Source organism: Periplaneta americana, chromosome 1 (assembly GCF_040183065.1).
Source record: "Periplaneta americana isolate PAMFEO1 chromosome 1, P.americana_PAMFEO1_priV1, whole genome shotgun sequence".
Classification (NCBI taxonomy): domain Eukaryota; kingdom Metazoa; phylum Arthropoda; class Insecta; order Blattodea; family Blattidae; genus Periplaneta; species Periplaneta americana.
Window position 1 is genome coordinate 197,408,765 of NC_091117.1, and position 18,865 is coordinate 197,427,629.

General features: G+C 34.7%; 1 protein-coding gene across 1 annotated transcript in view; it reads right to left on the minus strand.

Moving 5' to 3' along the window:
• The window catches only part of mtt (mangetout), a 523,315-nt gene extending 508,794 nt beyond the window's left edge, over positions 1-14,521 (minus strand). Inside the window, exon 1 of the mRNA XM_069835394.1 lies at positions 14,374-14,521. The gene's annotated coding sequence lies outside the window, so the exon portion shown is untranslated. The remainder of the gene's footprint in view (positions 1-14,373) is intronic.
• Positions 14,522-18,865: the final 4,344 nt, after the last annotated feature.

Sequence of the window (18,865 nt, forward strand, 5' to 3'; positions counted from 1 at the left end):
AACACGATTCAATTGAGCATAGTTAAAATTTGGATTATATAATAATGGAATGCTAAGCTAACTAAGCTAACATAGTATTACTGCATACTAAATCAATACACTCTCGTTGTTCGTTAATTCTCTGAGATTAAAATGAATGTGTAACTTACATAAACATTATTTTAAGAAATACAGGAAACGAATATACAGAATAGCCTATCAAGTTTTCTGTGCATAAGAAGCTATTTTAATCTTACCTCTCCTCAATTCACTCAGAAGTTACTGTAATACCATTATAACATTATGTCCATCTAGAGAAACTACACTTTCAAATGGTGAAATAATAATTAATTATACAAATCGGTTAATTTAGCTTCCGATATTACTTCATACAAACACAGAAACATTCTCTGTAGGCTATCTTTCAAAGCTTTCGATTGTTGCTGTCCAAGGCCCCTTATAGACGAAGTCATTTATTTTTTAATTCATTACATGGCCTTAGATGGCAGTTATTTTAATTTTAAAACTCATTTATCTCATTAAATATCAGTCCTATCAAACTTTTTCAAGGAAACAACTTATCGAAAATTATTTTTAAAGAAACTTTTGTTATGTAACATTTTTCACAAAAATCAATAAGCGAGATATTTCGATTTATTTAATTCAGGCCCCCTTATAACCCCCCCTTTTAAATAATGTATTTTGAATGCCATATAGCCTAAAATCTAAGTTACAACGAACTTGATTTATGTTCCAATTTTCGTATAAATCGGTTCAGCTATTATCGCGTGAAAGGGTAACATAGACAGACAGACAGACAGACAGACAGACATACAAACAAAATTTTCAAAAAAGCGATTTTCGGTTTCAGGGTGGTTAATTATATATGTTAGGACCAATTATGTTTGGAAAATCGAAAATTGCCAGAAATATTTCGGCTACAGATTTATTATTAGTATAGGTAGCATATAGACTATTAACCTGTTGTATCCTAGAGGATACATTGTCAATTTAAGGGTTAAATCATTAACGTCCTGTTACAGCGTGAATCATGGCTGCGAGGGAACATAAATTACACGATGCATTTTAATACTGTATATCGAGATATACTGGGTGCCAAAGATATAAACTGCCAAAAATTATACAAACTGCATATCTAGGTCTACTAAACTTGATGTGTATTGAAATTTTGTTTTTGCTTCTAATTTCGTTTTTAATTCCTAAAATATCATGTTTTTAGGATCGATATATTCTAATATTTATTCTATGATTGAGGGTCCATAGAACAGAGGGTGCCAAAGATATAAACTGCCAAAAATTATACAAACTGCATATCTAGTTCTACTAAACTTGATGTTTATTGAAATTTTGTTTTTGCTTCTATTTTTGTTTTTAATTCCTAAAATATCATGTTTTTAGGATCGATATAGTCTAATATTTACTATATGATTGAGGATGCATAGAACAGAGAAAAATTATCTCCGGCATCGGGACCCGAACCCGGGTTTTGAGCTCTACGTGCTGACGCTTTATCCAGTAAGACATACCGGATTACAGTTCCGATGCCGGATCGAATCATTTCAGTTTTAGGTCTATCTCTCAGTTTTCTCTTTTTTGGCTTACCCTCATGTACTGTCACAGTGGCACAATGTCCAACGCAGTATGTACAGAGGTGCACTCATTACGAGTGACTAAGTGGCCGGGATCCCACGGGATGAACACCGTCTTGAATGACTAAGTGATTACTTATTCATATCATATATCCGTGCAGGAATTCTGCGTGCAGGAATGATGAAGGACAGCAGCGGGACTCGAACTCGGGTTTTCAACTCTACGTGCTGACGCTTTATGCATTAAGCCACACCGGATTCTAGTTCCGATGCCGGATCATTGATTTAATTCCCAATATGCTTAGTCAATTTAAGAGAGCAGTGTATTATGATAATACATGATTGAAAGAATTTTAGTTTTGTCTTTTAAATGTGAAGAAATTTGATGGGAACAAATGTGGCATTGTAAAATTTCTATGCATAACGAAAAGTTACATTTGTTCGATTCAAATTTCTGCATATTTAAACGAATCACCGGTAGTCCCATCAAATTCGTTTAACGAGATTCTGGTGTAACAGTAAAGACAATAATAACATTTAAGTGTTACAATCCAAATTTAATTTAAAGTCTTCTTCTACACTTCGAATTCCGAAGTCAAGAAGCTAGCAATTAACACAAATTTTGAGCATTGTTTTTATCCAGAGGAAAACGGTGATGTATCACAATTGAAACTGGTTACATGGCGATGTTTCATACGGTATCCATGATTTTAACGGGAAGTCACCCCGGTGCAGGTGCTAGTCGAAATATATTGCGCTGCAGATCTAGTTGAACTAATTTTGATAGTGGGATTAACGGACGTGTGGTTGTGATATGACATTACTCCCCAAGCTCGAGGGAATTATCAACTTCATATCTGCCTCCTGCGTACATTTGCTATATGAAGAGTAATTATGTGTAAAAATTTATTTACCGGATAGGCTATCGAATTTGAAGGCAATTTCAATTGTTTGCGAATATTCATTTGTTCTCCAAAATAGCGGACGAACATAATCATAATGTACATTGTTTATATACTGGTTTCAAGAATTTGATCTAATTACTAAATCTTTGCACCCTACACTCTTGACGAACAATGGAAAGTAGTGCTAATCTATACTAATAATAAATCTGTAGCCGAAATTTTTCTGGTAATTTTCGATTTTCCAAAAATAATTGATCCTAACATATATAATTAACCGCCCTGAAACCGAAAATCGCTTTTTTGAAATTTTTGTTTGTATGTCTGTCTGTCTGTCTGTCTGTCTGTCTGGATGTTTGTTACCTTTTCACGTGATAATGGCTAAACCGATTTATATGAAAATTGGAATATAAATTAAGTTCGTTGTAACTTAGAATTTAGGCTATATGGTATTCAAAATATTTTATTTAAAATGGGGGTTATAAGGGGGCTTGAATTAAATAAATCGAAATATCTCCCTTATTATTAATTTTCATGAAAAATATTACATTACAAAAGTTTCTTTAACAATAATTTCCGATAAGTTTTATTCCATGCAAAAGTTTGATAGGACTGATATTTAATGAGATAAATGAGTTTCAAAATTACAATAATAACGCCATCTAAGGCGGTGTAATGATAATGAAATAAAAAACAAATGACTTCGTCTATAAGGGGCCTTGGACAACAACAATCGAAAGCTATGAAACATAGCCTACAGATAATGTTTCTGTGTTTGTATGAAGTAATATCGGAAGCTAAATTAACCGATTTGTATCATTAATTATTAATTCAACATTGGAAAGTGTAATTTCTCTAGATGGACAAAATGCTAGGCCTATAATGTTATTACAGTAACTTCTGAGTGAATCGAGGGCAGGTAAGATTAAAATAGCTTCTTATGCACAGAAAACGTGATAGGCATTCGTTTCCTGTATTTCCTAAAATAAATTTTATGACCAAATGAGTGGTCTCTGGATCAAAATGATCGCATTTTAATTTTTTAAATACAATTTAAATTAAGTAACATAATAAACGATTTATCTTTCTATCAAAGACGAATGTTCCCTGGATCAAATGTCCTATTTTAATTATGTAATTACTTTATATTTATATCTAACGGGTGCAGCGGAGCGCACGGGCACGGCTAGTATCCAAATAAATTGGCATAACTATGGAATATAAAGATCAATGAAAATAAAGGTTGAAATACTAAAATATCTGACTGTTCATTCTCATTATGATGTTCGTAACAGTTATCGAACAACACGAAAACAATCGTAACAAAAACTTCGTTGTGGTCTGTAGTGAGTGCTTAGTTAAACATACGAGTATTTTGTTCTTCATCTAATATTGTGTTAAATCAAAAACAAACAAAAAATTAAAGAAAAACTCAGGTGTTGTTGACAAGGATAATGTAGACGTGTCACAAAATGCTGTAGTTTTCAGTAGGTTTGCTAATACGTCGTAAGTGTGATATGAAAAACTGAAGAAATGAAATCAGCCTCAGCACTACGATCACCACAGTCGAATATCAGGTAATCCAATGGCGAATCCTTGACTTCATATCTGCAAATACAATCTCGATAACACCATTCCATCGACGATAAGTAACATAGTAGCTGATAAAGCGTCATTGAATAATCGAATAACCAATTTTTTGCAAGCCGGTCTGTTGCAAGAACACCACTAGCTAGCTAATTTTTTTTAAATAGCCTCTCCCTCTTTGTCAGCATTACTGGCCTTTGGACAGCTTCAAATAATTGGGGTGGGTGTACTATACGCAGTAACATGAGCTGCTGCCAGGAAGTCAAAAGGATGCAAGCAAATGCAAAGGAAGCTTTTAATAGAAAAAGAAGCATCTTCAGCAGTCATCTGAAAAAATAATTATGGAAGAGACTAGTGAAGTGCTTTGTGTGGATTGTTTCATTGTATGGAGCAGAAACATGGACATCACGACAAAGTAAAGAGAAACTACTAGAAGCATATGACATGTGAATATGGAGATGTATGGAGCGTGTGAAATGGACAGATAGAATAAGAAACGAAGCTGTGTTGGAAAGAGTGAGTGTAGGAATAATGCTGAAACAGTGAAACTGGTCAGGAAGAGAAAAAGGAATTGACTGGACCAGTGGCTAAGAATAAACTGCCTAGTGAAAGATGCAATGGAGGGAATGGTAAACAGAAAAAAAAAGTTCAGGGCAAAAGAAGATTGTCATTTCATAGACAACATGGATCATATGAGGAGACTAAGAGGAAGGTGGAAAATAGGAAATATTGGAGAATGTGTGGTTTGCTGTGAAAGATCCTACCTTGGGCAGAACACGACGAGTGAGTAAATGAATGAATGAACGATTACTTGGCATGAAACTCGATGCCGAGTGCTGTAGAATGTCTTTTAGTAAGGATTCAGCAGGTAAATCTTTCCGTTTTCCTTTTTCGTGCTTTCTTCATGACGTAGCTGATTGTACTTTCGAAAAGGTGGATACCTTTTACAAATCCATGACCAATAGGCTACTTCCCACGACTTTTAATAACTGTGAAAATCTGAAATGACACTTGGTAGTGGTATTTCTAGTATGTTATTTAGAGACGCTGTAATCAATTAATAGTTTGTACAGAGTGTTTCAGAAACACTTCGACAAACCTATGTCCGAAAATCCTAAGTCTTTCAGTTATTAATGAAAGAACATAATAAAACATCTGTTAGATATTGTCAGCTTGGTAGCGAGTGTTGCAACTTTAATCAATTCAGAAACTCATAACAATGAAAGTTTATGTTCAACGCGTCTCGAAATACAATCCAACAACTTATCTCAAGTTTTTAACCGATAATAATATTAATTTTGTTAGATAATCGAATGATGTGATCGATACAAGTCTGCTCATGCACCAATTGTATCCTAGATGACTGTGTTGACAAGGACTCCATGATCCGACGAGTGCATGCGTGTGTGGAAGCAAGAAGAGAACATTTTGAACATTTGTTATGAGTTTCCGAATTGATTAACGTTGCAACACTTGCTGCCAAGCAGACAATATCTAACGGAAGTTTCATTATGTTCTTCTATTAATAACTAAAAAACTAAGGATTTTCGGAGGTATGTTTATATTAACTTTTTTCTTTGTTTTTTTTGTGAGAAACATGCCCCCAAGGTTTGTCAAAGTATTTCTGAGACACTCTGTATAGTGAAAATTGAATTCATGATAGCGAGATTGTGTTTGGCGAGGTGATGCTGGGGATTCGCCATTAAATTACTTGAAATTTACTTTACAGCAGGGAAAAGCCTCAGAAGAACCCCAACCAGGTGATCTGCCCAAGCGGGAATTGAACCCATGCCCGAGCTCTACCCCGTATCATTAGCAAAAATCGCCTGCCTCCTGAATTGCGCAGGTAACTATATTATTATTCCTCAAGTTTGAAAGCTTTGTTATTTTTACAGCATTTAAAGCTATTTTATTCACTTCGATATCTTTTGGTTGGTACATGATTGTTATTTTTTTACTGGTAGATTTTTCATTGCTATAAGGGCGGTGAACTGTAAAGGCGACAAGCGATGTGGCACAGAACACGGACATGATATAACACAGCCTTACTTGCCAAGTTGTTAGAGGCGCCAACATACGCGATGTTAAGTTGGCTTCGTGCGTTTGACATCACGCTGTCTTGAACAGTAACCGTGATAAAGGGAACAGTCAGTTTTGTTGCTGTCCACTGCACTCATGAAACGGAGAAATGGTGTTTCGACCGGAAAATTCCTCTGACGGCGAACAAGGTGCTGTGTTACGGTTCCTAACCTCGCAAAGCACTATGTCGATCGACATTAATGTGAGAATGTTGCCGCGTACGGCAAAGATTGTGTGTCACGAAAAACTGTCGGGTGCGGGTCCGTGCAGGTCGCGAAAGTTTGGCGAAAAATACTTGAGCTGGTCAGACAAACATCGTGACTACACCCAAACTCATTGCACAGGCTAAAAAAGGTCTAAAGATAGATGTTCGAACAACCATACTGTCGCTGAAACAGATATTCGTTGCTAGCAATAGGACCACGTGAATAATTATTGTGCGTGACAGAATGGGAAACAGAAAATTGTGCTTGCAATTGGTGCCAAATTTGTTGTCGGCTATGCAAACGGCTATGCGAGTCGACATAGTACTAAAATATTTTCAGCGAGTTCACTGTGACCTGATGTTATCAATGAGGAGAGTGGCGGGAGATGAAATATTTTGCCATCATTTGGAACCTAAACGTCCCAGCATGCAATGGAAGCATCCTGCATCTCCCCACCAAAGAAGTTCAAATTTGCAAAAACGGTGTTAACCGCAATTCGTCAATGAACGAGTGCAATCAGTGACCGAGTTCTTCAAGCATGTTGCAACCATAACAGTTGGGAATATTATCACGCACTGCACGACAGTTAACAGCGATCAAGAATGTTAAGTTTAGGTGTTGTTTAATTGTCCACCTTCACGTTTCATGTGCTCCACGACCGCTCTTCTGAGCATATTACACTAGAAGGTGCTGAAACATCAGTCCTAGCCCAAACATTTCACCCTCTGTGTGGGCTCTTTAAGAAAGATCTGAAGGCTCCACAGCAGTGATATCTCTGTGCCCAGGTTCACGGCAATTATTCCTAACGGTGCAGAATATGTGGTCATCAGGAACTTTCCTCACCGTTTTGTTTGACTGTGCCTTGCATTATATTCAAGGGCATTGTACGTCTTTTCTCATTCATTTAGTTTGTATGCACATAAATGATATCGCCGCGGCCTCATGCTTAACATGTCGGCATCATACAATAACGTGGGATGTGCTTTTAAAACATAATTTTGCCGCCGATTGTTGCTCTGTGGGTTCCACTCTACGCGTCACGTTGTCACGTCTACTTCCTCGATAAGAATAAGCACTAGTTTTTCATATTGTTAAATGGATATTATAATTATAATTATTATTATTATTTCATATACGAGTACGTTGACATTCTTAACTCTTAATAATAACTCTTTAGTAATAATTTTAATCACATACCTTAATGTTTGTCCTCAGCACAAGATATTGCAACCTCGGTTTTAGTCCACGTGGATTAGATAAGTAGGTGTCATTTAATCATGGAAGCAGCTTATTGGTTGCAATATTGAAATTGAGGCGAGTGATTGGTGCCGCGACATAAGAAATTGAAAACACTAATACAATTACATTTCAAAGACCTGCCGAATGTTATGCACGAGGCCGCTCAAAGACCTGCCGAATGTTAACCATGAGAAAGCGACGATAAATAACAGAATTTTATTAATAGTTCGGTATTATCGCCGCGCTCTCATGGTTAACATTCGGCAGGTCCTTGAAATTTAATTGTATTCGAGCTAGAATACTGACTGATGATATAAAATATTCCTTCGTAAAGTGATCAAATCAATGTGAAGAAAAGCCTTTGGAAGCAATACTGTAACAATACTCATAAGGTGATGCCATTATTTTGGATTTATTTTGATTTTGAGAAGTCACATTTTTCCCCATTACCTAAAAGTACTGGGATATACAATAAAATACACAAGTTCTAAATTCTTATATCATATATTGTATACTAAAGTTGTATTGTGAAAATAAAGTTCAACTCTTAAGTATTTTATGTTCATGTATTACATTTTAACACAAATTGCATTTAGAAACCTTAGAAAGAATCTGCAATGTTCTCATGGATATGAAATAACAAGGCAAGTTATATCATTTGACTGCAATAACATAGCAAGACAAGTTGTATCTTATGACTGCAATAGCAAGACAAGTTGTATCGTATGACTGCAATAACAAGGCAAGTTGAATCTTATGACTGCAGTAACAAGTTGAATCGTATGACTGCAATAACAAGGCAAGTTGTATCGTATGACTGCAATAACAATGCAAGTTGTATCTTATGACTGAAATAACAAGGCAAGTTGTATCGTATGACTGCAATAACAAGGCAAGTTGTAACTTACGACTGCAATAACAAGGCAAGTTGCATCGTATGACTGCAATAACAAGACAAGTTGTAACTTACGACTGCAATAACAAGGCAAGTTGCATCGTATGACTGCAATAACAAGACAAGTTGTAACTTACGACTGCAATAACAAGGCAAGTTGCATCGTATGACTGCAATAACAAGACAAGTTGTAACTTACGACTGCAATAACAAGGCAAGTTGCATCGTATGACTGCAATAACAAGACAAGTTGTAACTTACGACTGCAATAACAAGGCAAGTTGCATCGTATGACTGCAATAACAAGACAAGTTGTAACTTACGACTGCAATAACAAGACAAGTTGCATCGTATGACTGCAATAACAAGGCAAGTTGTATCGTATGACTGCAATAACAAGACAAGTTGTATCGTATGACTGCAATAACAAGACAAGTTGTAACTTACGACTGCAATAACAAGACAAGTTGCATCGTATGACTGCAATAACAAGACAAGTTGTAACTTACGACTGCAATAACAAGGCAAGTTGCATCGTATGACTGCAATAACAAGACAAGTTGTAACTTACGACTGCAATAACAAGACAAGTTGCATCGTATGACTGCAATAACAAGGCAAGTTGTATCGTATGACTGCAATAACAAGGCAAGTTGCATCGTATGACTGCAATAACAAGACAAGTTGTAACTTACGACTGCAATAACAAGGCAAGTTGCATCGTATGACTGCAATAACAAGACAAGTTGTAACTTACGACTGCAATAACAAGGCGAGTTGCATCGTATGACTGCAATAACAAGACAAGTTGTAACTTACGACTGCAATAACAAGGCAAGTTGCATCGTATAACTGCAATAACAAGGCAAGTTGAATCTTATGACTGCAATAACAAGGCAAGTTGCATCGTATGAGTGCAATAACAAGGCAAGTTGTATCGTATGACCGCAATAAGAAGGCAAGTTGCATCGTATGACTGCAATAACAAGGCAAGTTGCATCGTATGACTGCAATAACAAGACAAGTTGTATCGTATGACTGCAATAACAAGGCAAGTTGAATCTTATGACTGCAATAACAAGGTAATTCGGAGTACTTTACTGTTAATGTATTAAAATAACAAATTCAATAACAAGATTTTGACGAATAATACATGAAACTTATACATATACAGTAAACTATCAATAATACTAATTCAAAAACGCAGATTTGCAAAGGCCTTTCTTTGTTAATGAAAACAATGTTAATTTTACTTACTGCCAAAAAACCCACTTCTTACACATGCCTTGTTATTGCAGAGCACCTCTTAATTTTGATATTATTTGCGAGTTTTATAAGGAGGAATAGAGTTAAACATATAAAGTATTCATACCGAACAAATTAAACAAATAAAGAACATTGTTTAAGGAATAGTACATATTATATGATTCATTATGTATTAGAAAACTCTCATAACTGAACAATTTACATGATATACAACAGATAAGTTAACAATGTCTTTTACTTAATATCAGCGAAAATTTAAGTTTAGAGACTGGTAATATTTTTAATCCAAATCGTAAAATGCTAGCGTCCAGTGCAAAATGTTACATTTCTAAACTATTTAAAAATGTAAGTTCGGATATCAAGCGGTTTTCACTACAAAGACTAACATTTACTTCCACACATTCACAATCGTAACGATCAAGGGGTTTAGTACTTCGCACAAGAGGCAAACCTTCAACTTCAGGCGTTACAAAAGGCTTTGATACAGTCCATTTAACTTAGTGTGGTTTGAGCTGTCATGAACACGTGTCGTCGGATCGTAAGTTTGGAAAACCACGACATCAGTATTTCAGGACCAGGCCTTCCTCGTAACAAATTCTCTGGGCTTTGTTCGTGTTGTTCCAGAAATAAAATTTACAGCATTCCTTTACAAAACCCATAGGTTTTATGTACTGTACACCCACTGAATGTAATCCACTTCCTCTGTCGTTGTTCTTTGAGATATCTCCTTGCAAGTTCTTTTCGTTCTCTAAAGCGGACATGATAATGAAAGAAACACTGAAGTGTCAGCACATATCTTCAAATATAGTGACGTAAAACCAGATATGTAGTGCAGGAACATATATCATTATAACTTTGTTAGCGATGAAACACATAGGCTATGCCCACATTTCAGACACTTCTGTTGTCAGATCCGACCATATTTTCACACTAATAAGCAACGTATTTTTAAAACTGCTACCAATTTTTATTCGTGAAATATTTTACGTAGATCTATAGGGTGGTTCACGAGGATTTACCGTCCCTTATGGAGCTTATTTCAGAAGTTATTCTGAGCATAAACGTCATATAAACCTTTGTCCAAATCTCAATATTTTCAGCGTTACATTAATTTGAAGTTGTTTGCAAAATGCCATTATTCTTGAGTTTTAAGGGTAAAAAATATTACAAACAAGAGCCATACCCGGTAGGTCTCAGGACAACCACTGCAGGCGAAGCCTCAGTGAGATAGAAACCGTTGGACATGTCCTGGGAGCCTGCCCTTATGGCGAAACATTGCGTATACATAGGCACCATGCAATTAGAACTAAATTGGCCGATGCCATTAGAAAACTAAAATACACCGTCTATGAAGAAGTCCACGGAACCGCCGACAATGGCAGTAACAGACGAATTGACATAATCGCCATTAGCGAATCCCTGTCTCAGTATGATAGTCGACCCCACCATCAGGTTTGAAACGTACAAAGGACAGCCCGAAGACGTACATGAGGAGAAACGAGCAATCTACGTTCCAACCATCCCGTATTATAAAGATAAATACCAACTTCACGATATCAGTGTTACGGGATTGATGTTTGGAGCAAGAGGAACGATACCCAACTTCTCTTCTCAATTCTGTAAGACCCTAGGACTGCACAAATCTTTTCTGAATGAAATGGCCCTCCTCATAATTAGAGAGTCAGTCAAACTCTTACGGAACCACGTATATGGACTCTAATTCAGTGTATGGAAAAAATTGACGCATCATTATCATTTTTCTTTTTCCTTCTTAGCTTTCATTGATTCTTTACTTGAAATTTTTTTTTTCTTCTGTAAACTGCCATTGTTTGTTTGTGTATTTGTTTGCCTTTTTTCTTACTCTTTTAGCTCTCAACTTCTATTTGTTCTTGTATTGTTTTGTATGCTTTGTCTAATGGAAGCCTCTAATTTGAGGAAGCTCTGATAAATAAAAAAAAATAAAAAATATTCAGAAGTATCATTTCTTTAATTAACTAGTATTTTTAACCTAAAAATATGTTGTGAGTTCCATAGTTACTTCGTACAGAATTTTTTTTTTCGATTTTTAACTACAAAATTATAGTTTCTTATGAATTTATCACAATTGTTACAAATCACGCTACTCTAGTAAATTATTTAAGACTGTACATTAGAATGCATAATTAAACTGTAAAGAATCAAGTTCCTAAAGTCGTATGATTTGTAACAATTTTTGTGATAAGTGCGTAAGAATGATGTAATTTTTAGTTAAAAATTGAAAAACAAAATCTGTACGAAGCAATTAACGACACATTTTTAGCTTCAGAACACTAGCTAATTAAAGAAATGACACTTCTGAATAGTTCATTCCCTATTTGTAATATTCTTTTACCCTTAAAACTAAAGAAAAATGGTATTTTACTAACAACTTTAAATTAGTGTAACTCTGAAAATATTGAGAATAGGACACATATTCATATGACATTTCTTGTTCAGAATGTTTTCGGAAATAAGCTGCGTATGGGACGGTGAATCTTCATGGGCCACCCTGTATATCAATATCGGACAGCCACTTTTATAGGCACATTTTCCTTTATTTATTGCAGTGTCTGTACAATTTTTTGTAAGGATTTTGTGTAACTTATCTTAAATAACCAGCTTTTATTTATTTCAGACGAGTAAAATTAAGGTTCACTGATGACATAATAAGATATTATACATTTCTAGTCATTATATTGGAGGGAAAAAGTCTTCTTAAGGAACAAGAGGGAAAATGAGAACAAAATACAGGATATAAAAGATATGTTCAATAGAATGAACTGCGAATTAAATAGTCATTTATACCGAAAAGTACTGTAAGACAGGGGAGTTTCTCTGCAAGTATATCCGTCAAATATATGAGTCGAAAAATTAAAATATAATGTGAAACTCAATGAAGGTTTAAGAAATAACACTGAGCGCCCCGCATTCTGCAGTATAAAGAACTTTTTAATTTTATATTAATATGGAGGTTATTTTAGAATATAACATTTCTCAGCCTACTACTCGCATGATATTAACAAGATATATTTTTATATATTGTTTTATATTGAACTGATATAGTTGGTATAGTTCATGTATTTAGTTAGTATAATTTTTGTGTTCAATTGTATGGTTTTGTGTGTCTTAGTTTGGATAGATTGATTCCGTCTATAGTTAGTATAGTTCATGTATTTAGTTAGTATAATTTTTGTGTTTAATTGTATGGTTTTGTGTGTTTTAATTTGGATAGATTGATACCGTGTATAGTTGGTATAGTTCATGTATTTAGTTAGTATAATTTTTGTGTTCAATTGTATGGTTTTGTTTGTTTTAGTTTGGATAGATTGATACCGTGTATAGTTGGTATAGTTCATGTATTTAGTTAGTATAATTTTTGTGTTTAATTGTATGGTTTTGTGTGTTTTAATTTGGATAGATTGATACCGTGTATAGTTGGTATAGTTCATGTATTTAGTTAGTATAATTTTTGTGTTCAATTGTATGGTTTTGTGTGTTTTAATTTGGATAGATTGATACCATGTATAGTTGGTATAGTTCATGTATTTAGTTAGTATAATTTTTGTGTTTAATTGTATGGTTTTGTTTGTTTTAGTTTGGATAGATTGATACCGTGTATAGTTGGTATAGTTCATGTATTTAGTTAGTATAATTTTTGTGTTCAATTGTATGGTTTTGTGTGTTTTAATTTGGATAGATTGATACCGTGTATAGTTGGTATAGTTCATGTATTTAGTTAGTATAATTTTTGTGTTTAATTGTATGGTTTTGTTTGTTTTAGTTTGGATAGTTTGACTCCGTGCGTAGTTGGTATAGTTCATGTATTTAGTTAGTATAATTTTTGTGTTAAATTGTATCGTTTTTATGCGCTTACTTTAGATAGTTTGTGTGTTTAGGCCGTATAATTTATGTGTGCAATTTGTATAGATTTTTGTGTATTTAGTTTGTGTGAGAGTTAAGACTATGTATGTGTTCAGTTTGTGTTTTTTATCGTGTGTTTAGTGTGGATAGTTGTGTTCAGATTATAATTTATGTGTTTAGTTTACGTAGTTTTTTTGTAGATGTTTAGTTTGCATAATTTATGTGTTTAGTCTGTGTAGTTTTTCGTGTTTAGTTTGTAAGTGTATAGTGTAAGCTCTCTTGGACTGGCTCCCCAAGTGTAGTAGACCTTCAGCTCACCCTACACTCTCCTGTAGGAGGCCGATGCCCTTATGGGATTTCAGGCTTTTCGTATTTCGTATTGAACTGATATAATGGAAAACATATTTTCAAAATACAATATAGGATTTAATCGACTTTTGTAAAAATATAACGTAACAATATCTAATGAAGAATGAAAATTTATATATATATACAAGTTACCGGTTGTCTAAGATACAACATAATAATAGCAAACAATATCATTAGAAGAAGTGAAATATAAACTACATATTTTACACTTTCCTACAAAAGAGACTTAGATAAAAATAATAAAAACCGACATGAACATCATTACAATAGGCTCTATCTCTGAAATAAAACCTGACAAATGAAACAATATCAAAATTGTATATATTTCTTACACTTGTGTAATGAAAGATAAATTCACTTACCTGAGGTATCCTGAAGAGACGCAAGAGGTTCGCCACCTGGATAGACGTAACACTTGATGCCGCCCCTACTACACCGGATATGACCTTGCGGATTTGTGTCTTGTTACAGTGGTATTCAGCGCCATCGATGTTGCTGATGGATCCTGAAATGAAGAGTAGTACAACTTAATAGGGAATGATTATTATGATTGTTACCATAAAGAAAACTTGCTGTGAGAAATCCGACGGACTCTACGCATATCAAGGAGTAACTGAAGTATTGAAGACTGTTCAATTCGGAAATAAAATATAGTAAATATGGATAAAAGAATACACTACTGCGAGAGATTGCATAGGCCTATACGAGTATTAAAATATCCGAGACTGTTAATCTAAAATCTGCTTCAATAACGTAAATTTTTAATTCTTGTTAGATTTCTTCTACTTCTTCTTCTTCTCCAGAGAAAGATTAGGTCAAATGACCCATTACGTTCTCAAGAGACCGGAGTTTACTATAGCCCGACAACTGACATCAGACTTTTCAAAAGTGACGCGCGTAAAATTATTTATAACGTTGTGAAGTATTTTTGGGTTTAGGTACAGCTTACAGCAATAAATTTTTTGGGAATATTCAACATTTTTTTTCCTCCATTACTGTATCTTATACAATAATGAAAATTGATACGTGTAAAACACTGTCTTTCTGCTATATTAAAAATATATTTTTGCGATTTAAAAAAAATATTTATATATATTTTTTTAAAAATTCAAAATGGTGGCAGTTCACTGTACAGTTATGAAGCGTTTCCCTCATAATTCATACACTTGTTAACTTTTTCATGTTCTCTCTCTTTTATTTTATTACTGAAATTCATGTTTACAATGTCATGCTCTTTCGACTACATTCCTTAATAAATAATATATCTTTTTATTTTGTTTTAGACGAAAATACTGATACTTGACCATTCTTTTAAAATAATTTATTTTTATCAGATAATCTATCAAAGATAGAGAAGTGATCCTGCATCATATTGTAGATATAACATGCATAAATACACACAAAAAATGTCATCAGAGAATGTTGGAAGGTTTTTGAGTTATGTGGAAAATGCTTCATCACTGCACAGTGAAATGAATTTCGAAAAAAAAAAAATGTAAATAGCCTAATTTTTTAATCATAAATTTTATTCTTTTTTTCATATAGCAGGACAGTGCTTTACACATACCAATTTTCATTATTGTACAAGATACAGTAATGGATTGCAAAATTTTACTGCTATAAGATGTACCTAACCCCTTACAAGAGAGAGAAAAAAGAATTCAAGTAGAAATATAATGTTGTCACATCAACAAGGAAGCTACGGGAGTTTCGGCTAGCTTGATAGAAAAACGTTTTGAAGGAAGGGGCAGTGTCATTGTCTACCACAGTTGGAGTCCGACAAGTGTAACCCGGCCTAACGAGCTGCTCGTATGGTGATGACATCTCCCCCTCCATGACCACGTGAATATTGGAAAAGTCGAAGGTCTTTTTGTAGTTGGTCGAGCTATAATTCAGTCCCGTGGTAACAAATATAATAGACGTACTAGTTTGGTCCGGAGGCAAGAAGTAAACAATACTAATTCGGGCCCGCGTCTTAAGTTAACAATACTAGTTCGGTCCCGGATCGAAAATAGAGCAGCACTGGTTGGAAATGAACATGTTCTTTCCCATTCTATGAAGGCTTAGGACTGTCACAAGGCAGGTACGGGTAAATTCGTGACTCGAGACCGTTCATAATACGTACTATACTTGCATCAAAACCCTTCAGTATCAATATCATACCAAGATGAAAACATGTCGTATTCGATACGGCATCTAGTTCATAATATATATTGTCACGGTCTCTGTGATATACAGAGTGGCCCACACAAAGTGTTACAAGCTAATATCTCTTAAATGGATCAATATAACTAAATGACCTGGGGGGGACATGTGGCGAGACTACACCAGGCAAGATGGACCCATGCAGTCACGATGTGGGACCCCTACGTCGGAAAGAGAGGACAGGGAAGACCACGGCTCAGATGGTCTGACATGTTTACCAGAGAGGCGTGGAAACAATGGTCGAGGACAGCAAAGAACAGAGTTTTGTGGAAAGAACTAGGGAAGGTCATTGTAAATAGATAACGTAATCAGTGTTAAGATATTGTAAATAGTAAAATCAGTATTAGTGAAAGTGTAAGATAAGTTTTGTAAATAGTAAAGTCAGTGTTGAGAAAGTGTCAGATAAATAGTGTAAATAGCAATCAGTGTTTTGTCAAAGTTCCGGTGTCAGTATAATGTGTGTAGTGCAAGAAAAAAAAATGAACAAAGAACAGAGTGCTGAGACTAGTTAAAGTTGAACAGGGTTATTAACCTTGTCACAAAAGTAGTATACACGACAAACTCGCCTGGATTGGCTCACCAAGCGAGTACACTTGAGCCATCCCTTTCGAGGGGGTTCTAACCCCATCACAGGAGGCCTGTGCCCAACATGGGACATCATGGCTAACATTCATTCATTCAAATGCTGACTTTTCCTTCAGTTTTCGGAGGAGGGGGCCTTTATGATAGTTTCATGGACAACAATTCAGCGTGCCCCAAAATGAAGGAGTAACTTCAGAATTTTAAATGGAACAATGATTTAGTTTTTAGATATTTTGATTGTCCTAAACAAATTAAGCAACTTTTGTTTAAAACATTTTTTCTATACCGAAATTCTGAAAGTGTATAGGATAAGTATTTGGTATTTCCTTTGACCATCCCATATAATGAGATGTTGTCTTGTACTTGTATTATTGTGCACTTCAGTGGAACGCAATTTGAAAAGAATACAGACACAAAATTTATAGCTTTCAACTAAGTACATTCTAACTCGTTATACATAATGCATACAGCTGAAATGGATATCCGCAGCGTTTCAAATATTGACATTTCCAACCATATGCTATCAAGAACATCCGCTCGGTAATTCATTAATGTTTGCTACGCACACATGTCAGAGTGTTAATATTAGCTCTCTACCTGCACTAAAATATTTACACGTGTGGAGCCTACAACCAGACGCAATTTTTATTAGCGTCCTAATGAATTTTTTTTATTTCATATATTTTCAATATGTTGTGCACTTGTTCCAGTAATATTTAAACTAATAAATCAATAACAAATAAAATTTAGGAAACAGTTATCAGAAGTAATTGTGTTCTTTGTGTAGGCTATATTTAGATGATGTAGAAAGAGGATGAAATAGGATTTTATGGTTAAATATTGACACATATCTAGTAAGTAGGACCGTTTACAAATCATATTTGATAAACTATTTTCATTTTTACCGAGAGTAACAGTAATATTTTTAAAATTTGTATTTTTCACATTGAAATTGCACTCAAGGTTTCTCCTTTCTAATTTAATTTATGTTTTATGAACTTTTGAAAAAAAGAAACTCTGCTTAACATCTCAAAGTTTCTTTAATAGTACGAGAATAGTAGAATACTAATCTTCATACTTGTTATTTAAATAACGCCACATTTCCTACCAGTGAATCATTATCATCGTCAACTAGGAGTTAGTTTAAGGAAAAGTCTATTTAAGCGTTAAACTACATGTTATATTCTATTAATATTCATTATTCTATTAATTTTATGGTATTTTCAATCAAATTTTTGCATCCCTAGTGGATTTAGTGTAAGCCTCATATTTGGGATACTGGAATAACCTGGAAGTCAAGAAGCGAGAGACGGCGAAAGCCGTAAAACCACCACCACCACCACCATCACTACCACCACCACACCACCACCACACCACCACCACTCAAATTTGGGCTATCCTCAACTTAATCCTATATAGACTTATTTACAGTGTAACTCCAGAAAACGCGTGATTATTAGAACTTTAAACCTAGAAGGCAACTTATCTGTATCGAAGGACTGACACTGACTGACTGTGGAATTGGTAATTTAGATCACAATTTCACTCAGAGATAGAACTGTGCTAATTTGTATTTTGCACGACAGTGTGTTTTCTTGTCGTTACAGCAAACGGCCGCCCCGATTGAAAGTTGATTTTATTGAATTCAGAGTTGCCAACCTAGATAAAAAAATGTTTTATGTAAAACATTTCATAACGTATTTTGGGAATGCTTTCGACTTAATTACCAATATGCTCAGTCATTTAAAGACAGCAGAGTATTATGATAATAAATGATTATTGAAAGAGTTTTAGTTTTTATATTATATATTACTTGTTAACGAAAAAGTAATACAAGGTATATCAGTGAAGATTGTAGCAAGTAGATAGACAGACAGAGTGATTAGACAGACAGACAGACAGACAGACAGACAGACAGACAGACAGACAGACAGACAGATAGATAGATAGATAGATAGATAGATAGATAGATAGATAGATAGATAGATAGATAGATAGATAGATAGACAGACAGATAGACAGACAGACAGACAGACAGACAGACAGACAGACAGACAGACAGACAGA